Raw genomic sequence first — 18,779 nt, 5'->3', positions numbered from 1 at the left:
TAAAACTAAATTGTAAACATTTTTAAAATAAACAAATAAAGCCTACTGTAATATTCCATACAAACATATCAAAAAGCGATACATACATTATAATGCATGAACAATTAAAATTACTATTTGCTAAGAAAACAAAACATTAAGATTATTCAAAATTAACAATCACAAAAACATTAACAATAAATACATACATTTAAAAACAACATATTTCATTACCAAATATGTATTTGTTTAATATTTCAATAAAAATGAAATGTAACTTAAAATGAATTATAAATAAGTTAGAAAAACAATTAGATTTTAAAAAGCCATCACTTTTTTCCTTTACAAAACCTACATTCCACTTAAAAAAAAAAAAACATTATGAACTATTTGAAAAACTATAAGAAAATAATCTAAACATAAATAAAGAATATAACCTAATAAAAATATTTTAAATGTATAACTTAAAAAAAAAAATCATCATTAACTATTTTTGGTTACCCTGCCTAGCACCGACAGAATGTGCGCTGTCTACTTTAAGGGAGCCGAGGCCAATACCGTAGCACTGTTCCCGCCAGCCTGACCTGTGGGAAAGTCGTAATACGATGTTTCCACCGGTCAGCCTGGTGGGAACACTGTAATACCATGGGAGGGTGAGGCCACCAGGCTGACGGCGGTCTCGTCCCTGCAAGTCTAGCTCGTCCGAAGGCCAAAACTCGTAATGAGGCCCTAAGTCTGGGATATTAGCTCACAGTGAGAAGGCTCTAAGAGCTACTTTTTGATTAGTGATCAGGGCTTGTCTCTGTCTGTTACCAAGGAATCAATGATCTTGTTTAGGCTCTCCCTGTCAAAACATCTGTAACCGAAGTTTGAGCCAGCACTCCAGAGTCTGAAGGAGACGAGGAGGCATCTACGGTGCTGTAGAGTCTCACAGACTGGGGACACAGGATGTTCAGCCTGATGGACACTGGTGCTGCATGTGGTCTGCGGTGAGGGAACAGGGCAAAAGCTCCACTTTAGGTCTGTAGTAAGTATGTCACTGTAGGCTGCCAAAAACAAGATGCATAAAAGCAGAAAGGGGACAGAAGCAACAAAGTATCCACTGTAGTACCATGTTGGAGCCAGGATAGGAGCGTGAGTGATATTAACACTGCCATGTCATCAGACTACTGTATGGTCAGACTCATCGGCTGTTGGTTGCTCATGGATTTTTGCAGGGCTGAGTCCCAGCGGGCCACAAAGGAAACACCAAGCATTCTGCACTGCAGCACATCTCAGTGAGTGGCTTGCACAGCCCTTCTGCTGCAGTACCTATGAGGTCCAAATAATGTAAGTGAGGAAGGGTATGTACTGCCTCATCTGTGGCACAAATTACTCCAGACTGGATGTCATTTGGCTGGCTTCCAGAGGTAGGTCAAGGTTACGTGTGGCTCCCACTGGGAGTTGACTCTGACAGGAGATAGGTGAAGCCAGAGGCTCTGGGTCCATCCAATTGCTATAGGCCTGACAATCTCCTTGGAGGTCAAGTGCTAGCCATCCACAATAAGCAGCATTGGCACAAGTCAACATCCCTTAAATGAGCAGGTTCCAATGTGGCCGAGAAGGCGGGGCAAGCAGGTAGTCACTCACTCTCTGTGAAGCAGTTCAGTTTGCATGTGTAGGGCAAGCGTATTGTGTATCAGGTGGTCACAGGAACAGGATCTGCGACTCCTGATGGTGAGGAACACCAGAGAAAATTCCCTACCAGTTGATTAAATGGAGCCCGCCATCAGGGATTACATAGAACCCCAGATGTCAGTAGATTAGCCCAGGTAATGCCACAGCCTTCTGGAATTTGTGTAGAGAGCAGCCATTTTGAGTGTGGCTCTCTACATCGAGTCGTAAACTCAGCATTCATAATGCTGTTTATTCATTTTCTTTTATCCATCCATCCAGCCACCAGCTTAACCATAGCAGGAACAGCATGCTGGGACGAAAATGGGAGCATATGTCGCCTCCATTGAGGTATAAGCGTGAATCGGGCAAGATTTGATTGCCATGAGGTTCTCCACATAGCTTTTCCACCTCCTATCCTCACTCGTCTTTATTAATAAAAGCTCAGGGGAATGTTGGCTTAAGCCTCTGCCTTATGGAAGCAGCCAAACCAGGTATGGACTGAACAGTTTTTCTGAAGATGTTGGTGCTACTTTGAAGTGCTGGGTGTGGGTATGAGTCCTAAAAGGGTCAGTGTAAAGCTCATAAAGCTTTGGCATGCGCCCTTACAGGATCTTCAACCCGAATGGCCCATTCACAGCCACATAGATTTTAAGTTTTGCCTACAGCTGTTGTTGTCAAAAGAGCTCTTGCCTACAATACCAGTACTTAGACTGGGCTCATGGTCAGTCCATTGCTTAAGAATGGTTGGTATTCTTGAAAATTGTATTAGCATTGCTTCTCTTTCAAATACTTTTCTTCCTCTTCTTACGTTTGGCCATCCTCTGCAGCATGCCTTCTTTACCAACCGCTTGACTGGATGACATAGCTTTCCACTGCTTACACCCATGGAACTACTTTCTTCTTTTATTTTCAGCACTTCGTGTATGTATTTTCTTACTTTATGCTGCGTGTGCCACTCCCTTCTTCACATTCCCCCCCCCTGGACTCTGCTTGTTGCTTCCTGACTCCCCCTGCTTGACTGCCACCACCCCACCCTATAGATTGGCTAATATTGATATCCGTTTCTTCCTGCACCTCCATTGCTTTCCTGCGCAGTCGTGCACACCTCCACTCGCCGGCACCTCGTGCTCCTTCCTCTGTTGCTGCCCAGCCCTTCCCAGTCCGTTCTTTTAACGTTACATTTTGTTTTGTTTTACTTTTTAAGTGAGCCCGCCATCTGCAATTTACCACCTGGCAGCTCCTTTCTCTAAACGTGCTTTTACTTGCCTTCTACTTTTTTTTTATTTACTGCTCCAAAATGTACGTTGGTCACCTTCGAACATTAAATTAAGAGAAAAAAATGACAGCTGCAATGTCTTGTGCATGCATGCGAACTCCTATTTTGCTGACGCTGTTAAGCATCGGTAACAACAGTTCTTTTTTATTTTTGCCAGTGCCATGAGGCATCGGCAAAGCCAAAAGGACAGCTAACACCTTTTCACAGATGCGACCTACTATCTTTGCCAGTGGTGGCTAGGGATCGTAACCAGTGTGTCATGAATCGGGCTCCTATGAAGATGCTAATGACACCCAAATGAACTTTCTCGTCTGCCTTATTTGAAAAGAGCAGAGGACCTGTAACAAAAAGAGAAATCTAACGTTTTTGGAAATAGAACTAAAAAAATCCACTGTCCAAATCACTACTTACCTGGATTTCCAAATAAATGTCATGCCAATCACTGACATTGTATTACCACTCTTTGTGAGTCACAATTCTCATCCACTTTTTTCTTTCAACTTGTGACTCGTTCTGGTGGACAATTATATCTATCTAACTCTGTTTTGTTAGCACGTGGTTCGATTTCTATTTTCATTACCATGAACCATGGCACGCTCCGCCATAATACCCAGCACATCCAGCATGTTTTGAAGGCATCCTTCCAGGGAATCCGTTATAATTCCCCTTCCGACAATAATATTTGTCACTGAGTACCCACTATGTTTCAATTTGTAAATCCTAGTTTTTGTGCTCCTGTTTCAAAACGCTCTGCTCTACCCACTGTCCTCGATTTGTGATATCCTCATGTTTCTGTAAAACCCAGTTTGAATGGAGAATGAGAGACAATCCCACACTCCATTTGAGGATCTTAATGGTCCCCATTATGCCCATAATCAAAGGTTGAACTCTGAAGGAGCTATAGTGCCACATTCCTGAAACGTGTGGTTGTTACCTGCATCACATGTTCTCTGCTGTACCAACTTCATTTACAATTAATAAACCACACCTACTCACGAATTCACCAAAGGACTCCTATCAGTTTAGCTCTAACACCCATTATCAACACCTCCATTGACTCAGCCACATTACCCAACGCCTAGAAATACGCCACTGTCATTCCCCTGCTCAAGAAACTCTCTCTTTATCCAGCCACGTTCACTGACTACAGACCAATCTTCTTCCTACTGTACCTGGCCAAGCTCTTAGAAAAGATCATCAACAGACGCTTAAGTGACTGCCTCAACAACTACGAGCTGCTGAACTCCACACAGTCTGCTACAGGCCCAACCATATTACAGAAATTGCACTCATCTTTGTCATAGGCGACAGCTGCATTTTGGACAGAGTAGATATGGCAGCCCTCATCCTCTCAGGAATCTCTGCAGCATTTGACACAATCTCACACACCATCTTCACCAACATGAGATAGGCATCCAAGGACCCGCTCTCCTTTCTGGCCGATAGAACACAAACTGTCAACCTTACTCCTTTGAAGCCTGCTAACTCATATATGGAATGCCTTAGGGTTCATCCCTCAACGCTACCCTCTTCAACGCATGCATGATCCATCTGGCCAATGTCATTCACACACAAATCCAAGGACCCGTTCTCCTTTCTGGCAGATAGAACACAAACTGTCAACCTGACACCTTACTCCTCTGAAGCCTGCTAACTCATATATAGAGTGCCGTAATGTTCATCTCTCAGCCCTATCCTCTTTGACGCATACATGATCCCTCTGGCCAATGTCATCCACGCACAAATCAACATCATGCCTTATGGTGATGTCATACAATTTGTACTCCCCCTCTCGAACAAGACCTCCAAAACATGATACAATTTTACCATCTGCATCACTAAAGTTGCCATCGGAATCAATTCCCACATGTTTTAATTTCAAAACCAATAATACAGAAGTAGAGATGTTTGAGAAGAACAAATTACCATGGCACATGGGTGATCGACCGAACTCGGTCCCACACTCACGCAATGCTCCTATGACAGACACCTCAGGATCATCAGACAGCAAATTGGACATGACTGCACAAATCAAAGCCATGACAGCATTCTGTTTCCACACCCTGATGATACAGCGGAACGTCTTCAAATAGCTCCCAAGCAACAGCACAAAACAAATCACGCACACCCTTGTCACCACCAAGTGAGACTGCAAGAACACCCTCTATGCCGGGAATCACTAAGCAACTTCCCAGAAGACTACAAACAATCCAGAATATGGCAACCAGACTCATTCTCAACCTCACATGCAGAACACCACACCTTAAGGAGCTCCACTGGCTCCCAATACCCACATGTGCTCAGTTCAAGCTCACCACTCACACATTCAAGGCTTTACAGCCTAACATAACAGTTGCATCTCTTTACACCAACCACCCAGACACCTCTGCTCTGCCAGACTTCTACTTGCATACATCTCACACACACACACAGAAACAGATCTGAAGCCGGGACTTCTCGTACATTGCTCCCTTAGCATGGAACAACTTTCTACTGCACATCAGAGTCTCCTCCTTTCTTCTTGAATTCCACAAGAAGTTGAAGACCTACCTTTTTGATTACCCTCCTGGCCTAGGCATGACTATGCACACACTCCTGCTTGACGCTAGGATACCTTTCCAGGTGGTTGTGCCTTTACCAATACAAATACCAATGAAAAAAATGCCTCACTAAAACTTAACTAAGGGTTTCTATATCCTGCTTTAGGTAAAGCCTTACTATGTGCAGTTTATGAAACTCTTTCCCTTATGATGTATGACCCATTCTGGATGTGTTATTTCTCTTGCAAATAAAATATACTTTCCAAATAAAATGAAAAAAAACTGTCATTGGTAATGCAGACTAGTGACTAGGTTCCAAAGGTTTCACTTGCAGGGACACAGGCATTGAAATTGATACTGCAGGTATCCACCACTTGTATATGACCCTTTATCATACATATACAAACACAGAGGACGTACACAATATGTAATCAATTACTTCAATGTTGATGTTAAATATCACATCTCCATTGATGGCACCGATTAAAGCAGAGAAGCAGCAGACAAATTTCATATCTGTTTTTGACAGTGAAAATGCAGCTTGTTTCCAGATGTATCCATTGCAGGGACATCTGCTTGTTCAAGGAGTACCACAGTTTTGAAAGTGGTGCCACCACATGCCCTCATATTTGATGTCTTTCAGTAAGTGGATTACTTCAGCATATAACTAAGCAGCCTTTGTTCTCGATTTTTCTTTGTAGCATGGCATCCACTCACTAACAGTAATGCAACATCTTTGCAATTGCTTTTAGAGATCGGTCCCTGTACTCAGGGCTCAGATGCTTGGCTCAGGCCTGCTTGAAGGCTACACCCAGAGCTCAAAGTGTGATGTGTCCTCCGCAGACTGTGCATTGTATGTTCTGTGGACCGGAAACCATAGCTCTGGGTCTGGCCAGATGTCAGGCACTACGCCGAGCTCCTTCTTGCATGGTTGATGAGACTCGACAAGAAATGACATGCACAGAGCAAAAATATTACCGAAATATGTTCTAAGTATTGCCGAAAGGTGGGCCTCTCAATTCACTCACCACTTCTATTGAAGGATACCAAGATTGAGTGAAAGACCTCTGTAAATCAACCAAAACAGTGAAAATGCCATTTTCAACAGAGGACTGGTATCTACTGACCAATTTGGGTGAGTAGATATAACAGTTTGTTCCAGTTTCACAAGCAGCAGCATCTCAGGACTTTCCCTTAAGTGAGTGATTCCAATTCTATTGTGTATAAGAACCAACATTTAAGCTTATTTCTTGCCATGCTGATATCTGTGCAAGTGCTATGCTTTGAGAAATTCTAGTGTACTCCTACTAGTAACTATCTTAACATCTCCCACAGGTTTTGAGCTGGACTCTGAACAGCTCTTAGATAACCATTCTTGAAATCTATAAAAAAACACATTTCATCTTGAGCAATTATTAAGCTGCCACCCAACTAAAAAGGCTGTTTTTGCCTAAATGTATTCAAAGTGTGACAGTCTTACAATGGCAATATTAACTTGCGCTATCTGGTATTTTGGGTGATCACACTAGAATCAGACGGAAAACTCTCTTAATGATGACCAAGAGTTCTTGAAGGCCATTCATGAAGAGGAGTCAGTGATTATAATAATGTTGGATTTATCAGCTGCCTGTCAATTCCCTTGCCCACTCTGTTCTCTTACACTGTTTGGAGAATGAAGCAAGAGACTCTAGCCAATGTGTGCCTTGGTTTGGTTCTTTTCAAGCTGAACAAAGAAACTGCCTAGCCTTGGAAGATTCCGAATTGGATTGGTCTGTTCTGCCATTCAGAAATCCACAGGGTAGTTCCTTGTGCAATTGCATACTACAGAAACAATTTTGCAAGAACAACAGACACTTAAATATAGACTGCCGAATTTGGTCTTTACATAAATATTTTTCTAAAACATTTTCACCTGCATTAATTTGCAAAATCCAGCTAACAATGCTCCTCATATATTTTGGAGAAGCTTGATTAACTATTCTCTTCTTTTCTAATTTTAGAATCAGGCCAAAATTAAGCTATGATGATATTTAAGCTTCAGATTTTGGCAGTCTATGATTTGCAATTTATGTTTCCGCAAAGTATGTTTTTGCAGGCTATCTTTTCACATGCTATCCCTCAGGGCTAGAGTCTGTCCAAATCTCCATTTGTTGTGTAAATACAGTCCCACTGCAGGTTTTGGGTCACCGCAGTTTCAAGCATATGGAACTAACACATGGGTAATGTTAAATCTGTCTGGGAACTAGGGTGCAGGTTTAAAAGACTGTACTCTACATTTGCCTTAGTCTGAGCACTAACAAAGCAAAGCTGCTTTACTGTGCTACTAGAGATAAACACAATATCATATTCAATTTGTATCTATCTATTATTGCAGATGCTAAAAGATCTACATTGTAAAAGCTACAAAACTTGGGTCCTGATTTTTAAGTTATATATAAGAGTGTGCTGGGAGAACTACCTTAGCTACAGCAAAGGTGAAATGTCTTCTATATCTAAGCCTTTCTATCATGGCAGCAGCCGGTTCCCCCAAAAGTGACTGTATCCACTGTAGGACTAGCCACTTTAGTGAAAAGTCCATGATGGATGTTCCACCATGACAATGCGGAGAATTTCTGCTGACTTGTGTGGGCACTAACAATGTGCTCTCAAACTGGCTGCACACTCGCAGCACCCACAGTTCCACTGTCGCTCAAAAAGCTGTTGGGTTGAATCTGGACAATCTGGTATGGACTTACGGTCCCAGTTTAGAGGGCCTATTGGGGGTATGACCTCAAAGTGCTAGACAGCAAGCATCATTAAGGGCCCACAATGTACCTCTGTCAACCCACATGGCTTATTCACAGCAACAGCCTTCCACTGTTTTCACATTTTTATGTCTTGTAAACAGACCGTTGTAGATGTCTGTATGAAAGAGACACTGAAATAAGAGTTTGGTGAAACACTGACATAGTTTGCCTCTTGGTGTTACAAAGTGCAAACGGAAATGATGGTAGACCAGTCACCCTACAGTGAATGGATGGTGTGCCGCCCTTCTTCGCAGCATACTTGAGGTCTTCTCTTCAGAAGAAACTTACCTTTACAGGCCCTGTTATATATAGAGACAACTGCTGGGGCCACCAAAGGGTCCTACTATTACTACTGTGATGTAGGGGTTTCATGTGGGCTTACTTGTAGACTGCTGATGTTTCAGAATTAAGGCCCCACTGTACTAAGCCCAGGACACAGACTAATTGGTGAATTGGGCTTTATTTTGTGATGCAATTGACCTGCCAGTCAATTGCATTGCAAAATGTACATTTGCAGGATGTGGCAAAAGCTCCTGCGTCACTAAAAATTTATGACACAAGAGGCACTTTGTAAACCCCTGCCCCTTACATTATACCTATACCAACATCATATGACAAAATTAAGGGGCACAATGGGGGGGAAAGTGTAGAATGGGCTTGCAATGTCCAAATGGTAACTGTTATGTCTTTACGGTGAATATGTAATGGAAATGATTGTCGTTGACGTAACTGCTTAGAGTTGCATGCTGCAGAAAACCAATAAAATTAGTTACAAAAAAAATTAAGTGGTCCATTGACCACTGGCTTCTACTCCAGGATGCCCATCACCATTCACAAAGTGGAAGCCATCCCTCAAATTGGTTATCATTGCAAGTCAGGTGTCAGTAAACATTCAAGGACATTTTTATAAGAGGCTTGCCCCAGCATTGCATCAACACTTTGGAAGCAATAGCACCGCAAGCAGTACTCCATATTTATATAATGATGCGTTTATTCATATGCGTCATTTTTTAAGGCTTGCGTTACGCAAAAGCTGTGCCTAAACCATCTGCACCATGCACAAATTACAATATTTACGGTAGGTGTTCCCCTGCAAAATCTCACAGAAATCTAACACAGCAATATTTATGGGTGTGGAGATGTGTGATGCATTGTCTGGGTGCTGCATACAAAGCCAGAAATGCTGCATAAATTCCGCATCGGTAACCCAGGCAAAGGAAATTACGCACTGGCATAAAAATCTGAACATCCAAAAACACTTTGGGAAGCTCAACTACATCAAGGAGGTAGTGATCCTACAGCTCAGAGTCACAAGAAGACCACCACCACGTAGGCAGCAAAGGAGAAGAGAGTATGTGTTCTGGCAACAGATCTCCCTTATCGACCAAAGGGAGGATGAGGTCATCAACTTATACAGACTCGGGAGGAAGCTTATCATTGAATTGCTCCACAAGATTGGGACAAGTCTTCTGCTACCAACTTCCAAGCCCACTAACATTCCTCCACAGATTAAATTGATGGCTGTGCACCACATGCTTGCATCTGGTGCCTTCCAGGCCACAACAGCCACAATGACAGGAATAGCACAGGCATCATTTTCTGCCTTCCAGCCCACTGTCCTGGATGCCATCATCCGGCTCACACTCCAGTACCTCCTCTTCCCCAAGCCCCACCGACAACAGCTGGAGACCAGGCAAGGCTTCTATTCCATTGTGGAATTTCTCCATGTGTTAGGTGCCATAGACTGCACACATGTACAATTGATTCCCATGCAGAAACATTCCAACTATATAGGAACCTGAAGCACACCTACTCTATCAGTGTCCAAGCCATTGTGGAACATCTAGGGGTGTTCACAAATGTGCTGGCCAAATACCCTGGAAGTGTGCATGAAGCCTACATCTTCTGGCACAGTATCATCAACAAGCTTTTCCAGAATTGCTGATATGGGAATGTTCTACTTATAGGTAAGTAAATCTGAAGTACGCAACATACCAACAAAAATGTAGAAATGTGTGATATAATAGCAATTTCTGTGTCTGTTGATGGAGCTACTGGCTAAGGACAAGAGGAGTACCTCGTACTTGCACCATGCATTGTGCTACATCTGTGATGCAAACTCCTAAGTCAGATATTTGAGTATGTGAAAAGCCACTTTCTGAAGTTTGGAATGGCATCCAGAATCTGGAGTAATGCAACCCGAGCCAAATGCTGTGTTGCATTACTGTGTGAAAGGGAGGTGTTCCATGGGCATTGTGTGGGTGTATCCGTGCACCTCCCATGGTTGATGACCCATGTCATGTGTACCAAACATGGTAAACCTGGGAATGCGTAAAATAAATATGCCTTCCCTTGTGATGCGTAACAAGGATAAATGACATAAGACGTCCAAGTCAACTTGGCTTTCGATGTGTGCTGCATTCTGCGGCACACATAGATAGAGGAATATGCCTCTAAGGATTGCTTATGTGCCAGAATGGTGCAAGGGTGCCTGTGTTTGTGCTAGGCAGCCCATTGTGTGCCACTGCAAGGTGAAAGGACTGGAATGTACTGTATGGTTTAAATACTGTGCATTCATGTCCTTTCCCAGTGATGCAGTGCAACACAGCAAGATCACTTGCCGTGCTGTACTGTGCCACTTTGCCCCTAGTGTCCCATGCACATAGTGGGACCAACGTACTGCAACATCTAGACAATGATTTCCCATTCTGGCATACCCTCACTAATCCTGCAATGGCAGTAGCAATAGAACATCTGTGTAGTATTGCGTCATCTCAACCTGTCTGAATGGACTGAACCACATTATCTGCATTGGTTACAAATCAAGATAATAATCATGTGGTTCACAAGACAACTTACTCTTAGTACAAAGTGACCATGTCCAAGTGTGAGATGAGTGTTTCTTTAGTAATGTACCTAGTATCGGTATCAGTTAAACTTCAAATAAAATAATGGTGTGTGAACTAATCCTGTGTTCATAAGCATGCGTATCACACATGGCAGAATATGTGTATGTTGACCATAGTCTCTTGAGGAATTCTAGAAGAACCGGTTGTAAATTCCATTTGTGTCATGCAATTTACTTGTAGGGCCCGATCATATGTAAAAGTCAATTTAGTGTGCCAGTGTGAGACCACCATTACAAAACACACATATATCTCAGCCATGCTGACAGTCTAGGTACACCCATATGCATACGTATCAAGCCACATTGACATATGTAACCAATGTATGTAACCAGTATTGTTTTGTAACTAGGCCAAAATCCCTGTATATGAATCCAGCAATGTTAAACTTACAAACTCAAACACAATGCTGTTAAACATGTCATACACCAGTAACCAACATAGAATGAAATGTAACCAATGCAAGGTATCACAATGTATCCAGGATCCCAATCTCAACATTTGCAAGCCACATCAATGATGACATGATCAAGGCATATAAGTACAGACTCCCCCACAAGGTAGAATCATATACATACATGTGGAAAACAAAATTATTGCATCCATGTATGTAGTAGAAAGATATTTGTATCTTCATCAGTGTGCCCTAAATAAAACTGGCCCACATTGCCATACTTATGTGCACATCAAAGTTCAGTATAACGTGTCTTACAAGAAGCATTAGCTGAAGGCTGGTAACAAAATGTACAATTATATATGTCACATGTTGCAAATGTAATACATGTAAGCAGCCAATTGCCATGTCAAAGTAAGTGAAAAAAATCAAAGGCTGGGTCAATGTAATGTAAGCAAGCAACAACATTCAGATGTTTCAAAATGACATATGTATATGTGAGAGTCAAACAGGTTGGTGCTGTCCAAACCTTCCTGAATATATGATACAAACTCAGATCACTACTTTGTCACTTTACACATGTAGGAGTGCATGTAACATACAATTTTCCACAACTTTTAGAAATACCTATCACAGTACTCTACATTACATAAAAGTCAGCATATAGAACTGTCCAAAGTATCAATACATGGTCATCATTAGCATTGACACCGATAACTGGAAGAGGCATGTGTCAAACCATGGTCAACTGTATGTATAACACATAAAGTTCAATATTGTAAGAAACATCTATGAGTTAGTCAGTATACAAAGCATACATGGACCAGTATATCTCTGTAACAATGTGCATAATCAGGAACAGTTGTTTTTTTCTACTTTCAGCTGACTAGGGATATGGTCTGCAGCAGTGGGTGATGACACTATTTGTACATCCCCAAACAGAGCCCAATAAAATGGTTCAACAGGCACTGACCAGGACTAGGAATCTGAGATATTCAGTGTTTTGAAGTCCAGGTATAGATGCCTGGATATGTCTGGGGAAAGAGTGTTATACCTCCCCCCGACCCTCATCCATGGTGTGCAAGGGAATTCTGATGTGTGCAATCCTACACAACATATGTGTTAGAACAAATGTTCTGTGGAACTTGGAGCCAGAAGAGAGTGACCAAATGAAGGAGTCGGATGACAATAGTAGAGACATCCACCACACAATGGCTGGTCAGTGGAGGCGCAACGCAACAACATTGTGTCCTTTTTTTTTATAATTGATTTCCATGAAGGACAAATTGTCTGAAGTTTTCATAAATGTTCAACATGAGAATAAATGTTTGAACTCATTCATTGTGTTGTCTTTATGTCACAGTCAATGTAAACATCAAGTCACACACATCTTCTCTACTAGAAGTAGGCCTAAACATGAATCAATTATGTTGTCAGATCCTTTGAGCAACATGGCCCATGTCTCTGAATATTTAATCAACTAATGCAGCAATGCAATGTGATGCAGTGTACTGCAGGTAAGGGACAGGTCAGGCTTGCCACATATCCATATCTAAATAGTACATGTCTGACCTCACGCTCTTTAGCAGAGCAGTGCTGCACAGCTAGCAGTCCTACAGTGTTCCGCAGCAGCAAAGTGTGTTTGCATGGTACTCCGTGAGTGTTGCAACACCAATCACCCAATATGTCCATATCTGAGAGAAACCACTCATTGTAATGTGTCTCACCCATGTGGTAGCATACAGAATAGCAGCACTTTGTAGGAGCATATATTGTAATACATACCATCAAAGATCATGAGTCACAGTTGTCATGGACAAAGGCCAAGTATGATGTGTACAAGTTAAAATTGTATTTGTAAAGAAGGCATACATGCATGTGTGAGGATAGTTAAAACACTACACATGCAGGTCAGTTCCTGGCCAGATTGTCATATATACCACTTCAGGCCACAGTTGTCAAAATACACATTTATCAGCCATCGCACAACCTCAAAGTCCTGTAGCACAACAATATGAACAGATGAAGTTGCAATCTGAGAAATTAGCCAAAAAAGTGCCCACAATGGAGATGTTTTTGCAAACATCACAACACCTGAAGAATACAGAGATGTCAAGAGTGTGAAGTGTCTATGTCAAAAGGCACACAGAAATGTGTGTATACATACACTAAATCATTGAACATGCTATGATGGAGGAATTTTTATAAGAAGTTATCAATGCATGGCAAGAGTAGTTTACCCCTGCCATGAATGTACAAGACCATAGTTGAGGGGGATCATAAATCTTGTTTGGTCCCATGGGGGAAAGGGCATTTGAGCATGTGCCATTACATAGCCCTGTGTCATGGATTGCAGTGTTCTTGGACCAGAAGTGCCACACAAAAACATGCCCTCAGAGTAGATGTACTGCTACTTCCTTTGACAGGGGTAAGACAGAGCTGAAGTGGGTTTGGCAGCATGATGTTTATTTAACAGTAGTAATGAGCATGACCAAGTGACCCTGGTTTACTGCAGTGAGGCCTACTAGCTCACTCACCTATTCAAAAGGTCTGTTGCTGTGTGTTACACTCACCCCTGCCAAACATCATGTTGATCAATGATCCCATGGTTTTATGTGTACATGATAAAACCATGTGCCAAATGCATGTGCCTGTGCAAGACATACACAACACACAGGGTCCAATGTGGAACACTGTGCACATGGTGAGAGTGTGTGCTCGTAGAGTGTGTTCACCTTCATACACTCTGGCACAGTCCAAAGGGAGTGTAAAACCAAACAGTGTGCGATGACTGAGTATGTGTGCTGCACATCATGAAGTTTGAGGTTGCACGATAGATGCGGATCACAGTATAGCTACCCTAGTGTCCTGTGACTGTAAACAGAGGGGCTAATAATGATCATGGCCACACAGTGCTATACAGATAGTCTCCCTACTGCACGGCTATATGTGAAAGCAAAAGGCAAGTAATGTGCTGTATCTAATAGAATACAAATCCTTGCCTTTTCCCCTGTGCCGGTCCTGTTTTGGATACCCAGGGCCAACTCAGACACACTTGCACGATGGAGCAACGATGCCTGTATCGCATGTGTGAATGTATTTGTGCATGAAGGCACATCTTCCTGCTAACCAACATATCCTGTTAGCCAGGTGCACCCTCTGTTTGTGCTGCAAAACGTAGCACACACTGACAAATGAGGCAACAAGGAGATTTAAATGTCTAACTCCTTGTAATGCCACTCCTGTGAAAGTTGTACTTACTGGCGCATTTCCAAGTTTACCTGGTTTGGTAAGTCTGGGAATGCGTCTAAAACCATGGGACCACCAAGCATCGGGCATCGGGCAAGGAGCTTCTCTGGTGCGGAGTTACCCAATGCAGTGATTTGCACTACATTGTGTCACTCAAGATTAATGACATTTCTCAGGGCTACACAAGCTGGCCTTGGGTGGCTCAAAAATATACAAATAAATTTGTGTTGGCCATTTAACATGGTACATTGAGCAAGAACCATACATACTGGGTCATACATATAGCCCTGAGTGCAGAAGTGTTTTTGCCCCACATTATATGGAGACCCTTGTCCAGCTTTGTGTGCGAAGACATGGTTGCCTGACAAACACACGTGCAATATTGGAATTACAGCAGTAAATCTGCAAGCTAGGTAGCACATACGCTGGGTGAGCAAGCCTGTCTCTGTGCTTCCCTAAGTGTGTGTTGCATCCATAACACATCCTATGGAAGGATTCTGGACAGACTGAATGAATAAAGAGATTGGGCAGAATAGGGAATACAACAGAGAGGGCCATAGGCCCCAGGAACAAGCTTCACATTTGACTGTTGGGGACATTCAGGTGTGTATCGTGATAACAGCTGTGACAACTGATGTGTGATCAGACATGATTCCTGCCTTGCTGTGCTGCCATGTTGCCTGCTGCTCCCCTGGCTGAGTGAAGAGGAATACACATGCATTCCTTGAACCCAGACTCACTCCACTGCTCATGAGCCGGCCCACCTGTCATGACGTGACAGAGGCATGAATGAATTACAACCACCCAGATTCACTATCATATTGCCAATTGGTGCCACCCCAGTGCCCAGCTCTGCCAAGTACCACCCAGCACTGAGTTTACTAGCCCATTTATGACAAATTTCCTACATCACCACAGAGCCTTAGGTCCAACAAAGACTACTACAAACCACAAAAGGAAGTGATTTTGAAAATTAGTTCTATTACATGACAATAATGACATTGTTACCCCACAATAAAGTGACACTCAAAAAGTCACACCTAAGAAGTTGAAATGTCACATATAAGCACACTATGACCACTGAACTGTCACACATAAGCAAACCTAAAACTTGGCAGCTATAAATCCAGGACCAATGGAAGTGTGCCCAAGGTGTGATTTCCTGCATTTCACAGTCCTCAACAGTAGATCTCACACATTAGGACAGTTACGTGGGTCAGAACCCATGCATCGCACCTGTTGCGCGGCGCATTGCACCAGCAGCACCAATCATAAGCCACACATCAACACTAATGTGTGGAAGTGACTGTAGAAGTGCTAAGGCGCTGTGCAGGCACCACACGCTGGCGATTTTAGTAGCAATGCATCATCAAAAATGATGCAAGTCTCGGAAATTGGTGGGATACACTGAGGAAGTGACATAATGGGTGTGGCAGCCTGCAAACTGGGAAGTGTGGAAGTTAGTTTTGCTTTATCTTACATTCTGTTAGTTTGTGCTGGCTTTTGGAGGTGTTTTGGAGAGTGGCTGGTATATCAATGTGAGTTTTGGTATTGTTAGTATCTGCTCTGTCCTTGTCTTGTGCTAACTGTGTTTATTGTTGTTGTAAATTGTCTTGTTATTGTCCTTGTTTTTTCGGGTGTTTGTCCTTTTAGGGGCTAACTATTTTAGGGGTAGGAATTAGGTTAAGGGGTGTTTGTTGGTGCTTTAGTGGTTATAGAGTGGGTATGGCCATGTTGGGAAAGGGTAGGGCAAAAATCTTGTCAAGGGGAGAGTTTGGGACCCTGCTATGGCTGCTGGCCCATTAGGTTCAAACATTATGGCATTGGGGGGGTACAGTCAGCTAGGGTTACCCGACTAAGGAACATAAGGAACGCTGGGAGAGGGTGCCTCAGCAGATGTCCATGATTTTTGGGGTGGAGCAGACCATCCACATCAGCTCAACAATGGGCTGATGTGGTGTCCAGAGAGGCCAATTTGATAACAGACCCTGAATTGGAGATAGGTCACCCCATAGGTATATATGTATGTACCAGTTGCACGTAGTTATGTTACTATCACAGTTTAAAACAATGCAAACTTGTAAGGGACATATCATTTGATGTGGAGTTTACATAAATCCTGTGTAAATCTGTGAAACTGCTATTTTCCTTCATCAGTGGCCTGATCAATGTTATGTGGGTTTAATATTTAAAATATACATGCTTGTATTTGGAAAAATGACGTGAGTTCACATATGGGTTTGTGCAGGGCATGATCCAAACATTTTAAATTCAAGCACAGGTGATTTGTAAGGAGGAATGTAATGTTCATTCTCTTATGATGTTAACCTTCTCATGTGTGCTGCATTGTTCAGCACACGTAGATAGTTTAACATGGCCCTGGCAATTATAATAGCTCATGAAAGTGGGCCATATAGGACAGAGATGTATACCGTCTTCCAAGTCATGCACCCTTGCACCATGTTGTAAGGTAGCATGCTTTGTCGCTAGTCAACACTCTGCACCAGTGACAAGAATAGTCTGATATGGTCCTTAAGATGGCACATACGGGGTATTTTCCATCCCTGCACTACTTTGCCCTGACTTAAGCCAATGGTTTTGCCACTTTGTCTCATGGTGCAAGGAGCCCTGAGATGATGCTAGTCAGCAGTACACAAAAATTCACGTGCCTGAGGCATGCTTCAGGTATGTGATGTGAGACATGTCTGAGCACCAACATCCAGCCACCTTTGCCATGTAAGGTGACTAGCTGCCTCTCATATCTTCAGACAATATACACATATGTGTGTCCAACGTGTTGAAAATGCCAAATCACTGGGATGTCCTAGTACTATTCATGATGTATAGACAGTGTCTATATGCACTAGTTACAATGTAATGCTCTAATTTTTGTCTTGTAGGTGGACCAGCACCATACACCAGTGGGAAAATTGCAAACTCCCGGGATCCCAACACTACCAGTAAGTGTAACAAATACATGGTGGTAGCTCTGTAAGGTTTGTGTGTGATCCATTATAGCAGTATCACTGTGATGTGTATGGGGATGTATCAATCACCTGTAACCATTTTGCACTCAGTGTACAAGCACAACACACTTGTACACAGAATAATATTAAATGAACAAGGATTTATGTTAATGTGCATGTTGGGACAATGTATGCAAGGTCACAGGACTCCTTTGTTTTTCCCTGCTGTGGTGATGTTTGTTCACCTACTGGTTGGTTGCCTATGGCATCATCTGGCACTTATTCTGCTGATGGTCCAAAGAAGCAAAATGTGACATCCAACATATGGCACAGCCATAAAAAATGTTGCAGCAAAGTGGAATGAGCTAGTCTTACCTTGTTTGGACACAATATGCTTGGCTATGACAATATCTGAGTTAAACACTGGTGCTGATGTGGTAGAACACATTACACAGACAGTTACTGAGTGTAAACATTATGGTCTCATGTAATCTGAAATAGTAGAAGTGTGTGTCCAAATGCCACATATATTGCTTAATTTTGCATCATACTATGTTCAATCATACTAGATACACTGAACCTCTGCTGCAACATAAGATCAATGTGACAGACTATAGGCATGGTCAGACATTCATGCTGATCAACACTTACACTGGTTTGTGGCCTATACCTGTTTCTGTAGCTATGTTTGATTTCAAAGGTCCAAAATGTACAAACTTGTATGACCATGTCAGCATCGTAGCCATCACAAACAAACCATTCCTCCTATGTTAGATGATGCTAATGTTGTTGTGATAGTGCAAACCTTTTCCTAACCATTGATTTGAGTCATGACAGAGGACATATGGGATCTCAAAAAGTGTAGCTGTAAGGGGGTTAGTACTTTATCCGTAGTATTTTTGTTTTGTCATTTACAAACCTTATCCTGAGGTATGGCTGCTGAGGATCTCTCAATGTGAGCACTGAGGCTATCATATGTGTTTGATCACACTGTCATGTTCACTGAGCTAGATATATGTGGATGACT

This window comes from Pleurodeles waltl, chromosome 6, assembly GCF_031143425.1.
Source record: "Pleurodeles waltl isolate 20211129_DDA chromosome 6, aPleWal1.hap1.20221129, whole genome shotgun sequence".
Lineage (NCBI taxonomy): Eukaryota > Metazoa > Chordata > Amphibia > Caudata > Salamandridae > Pleurodeles > Pleurodeles waltl.
This window is presented reverse-complemented; position numbering follows the sequence as displayed.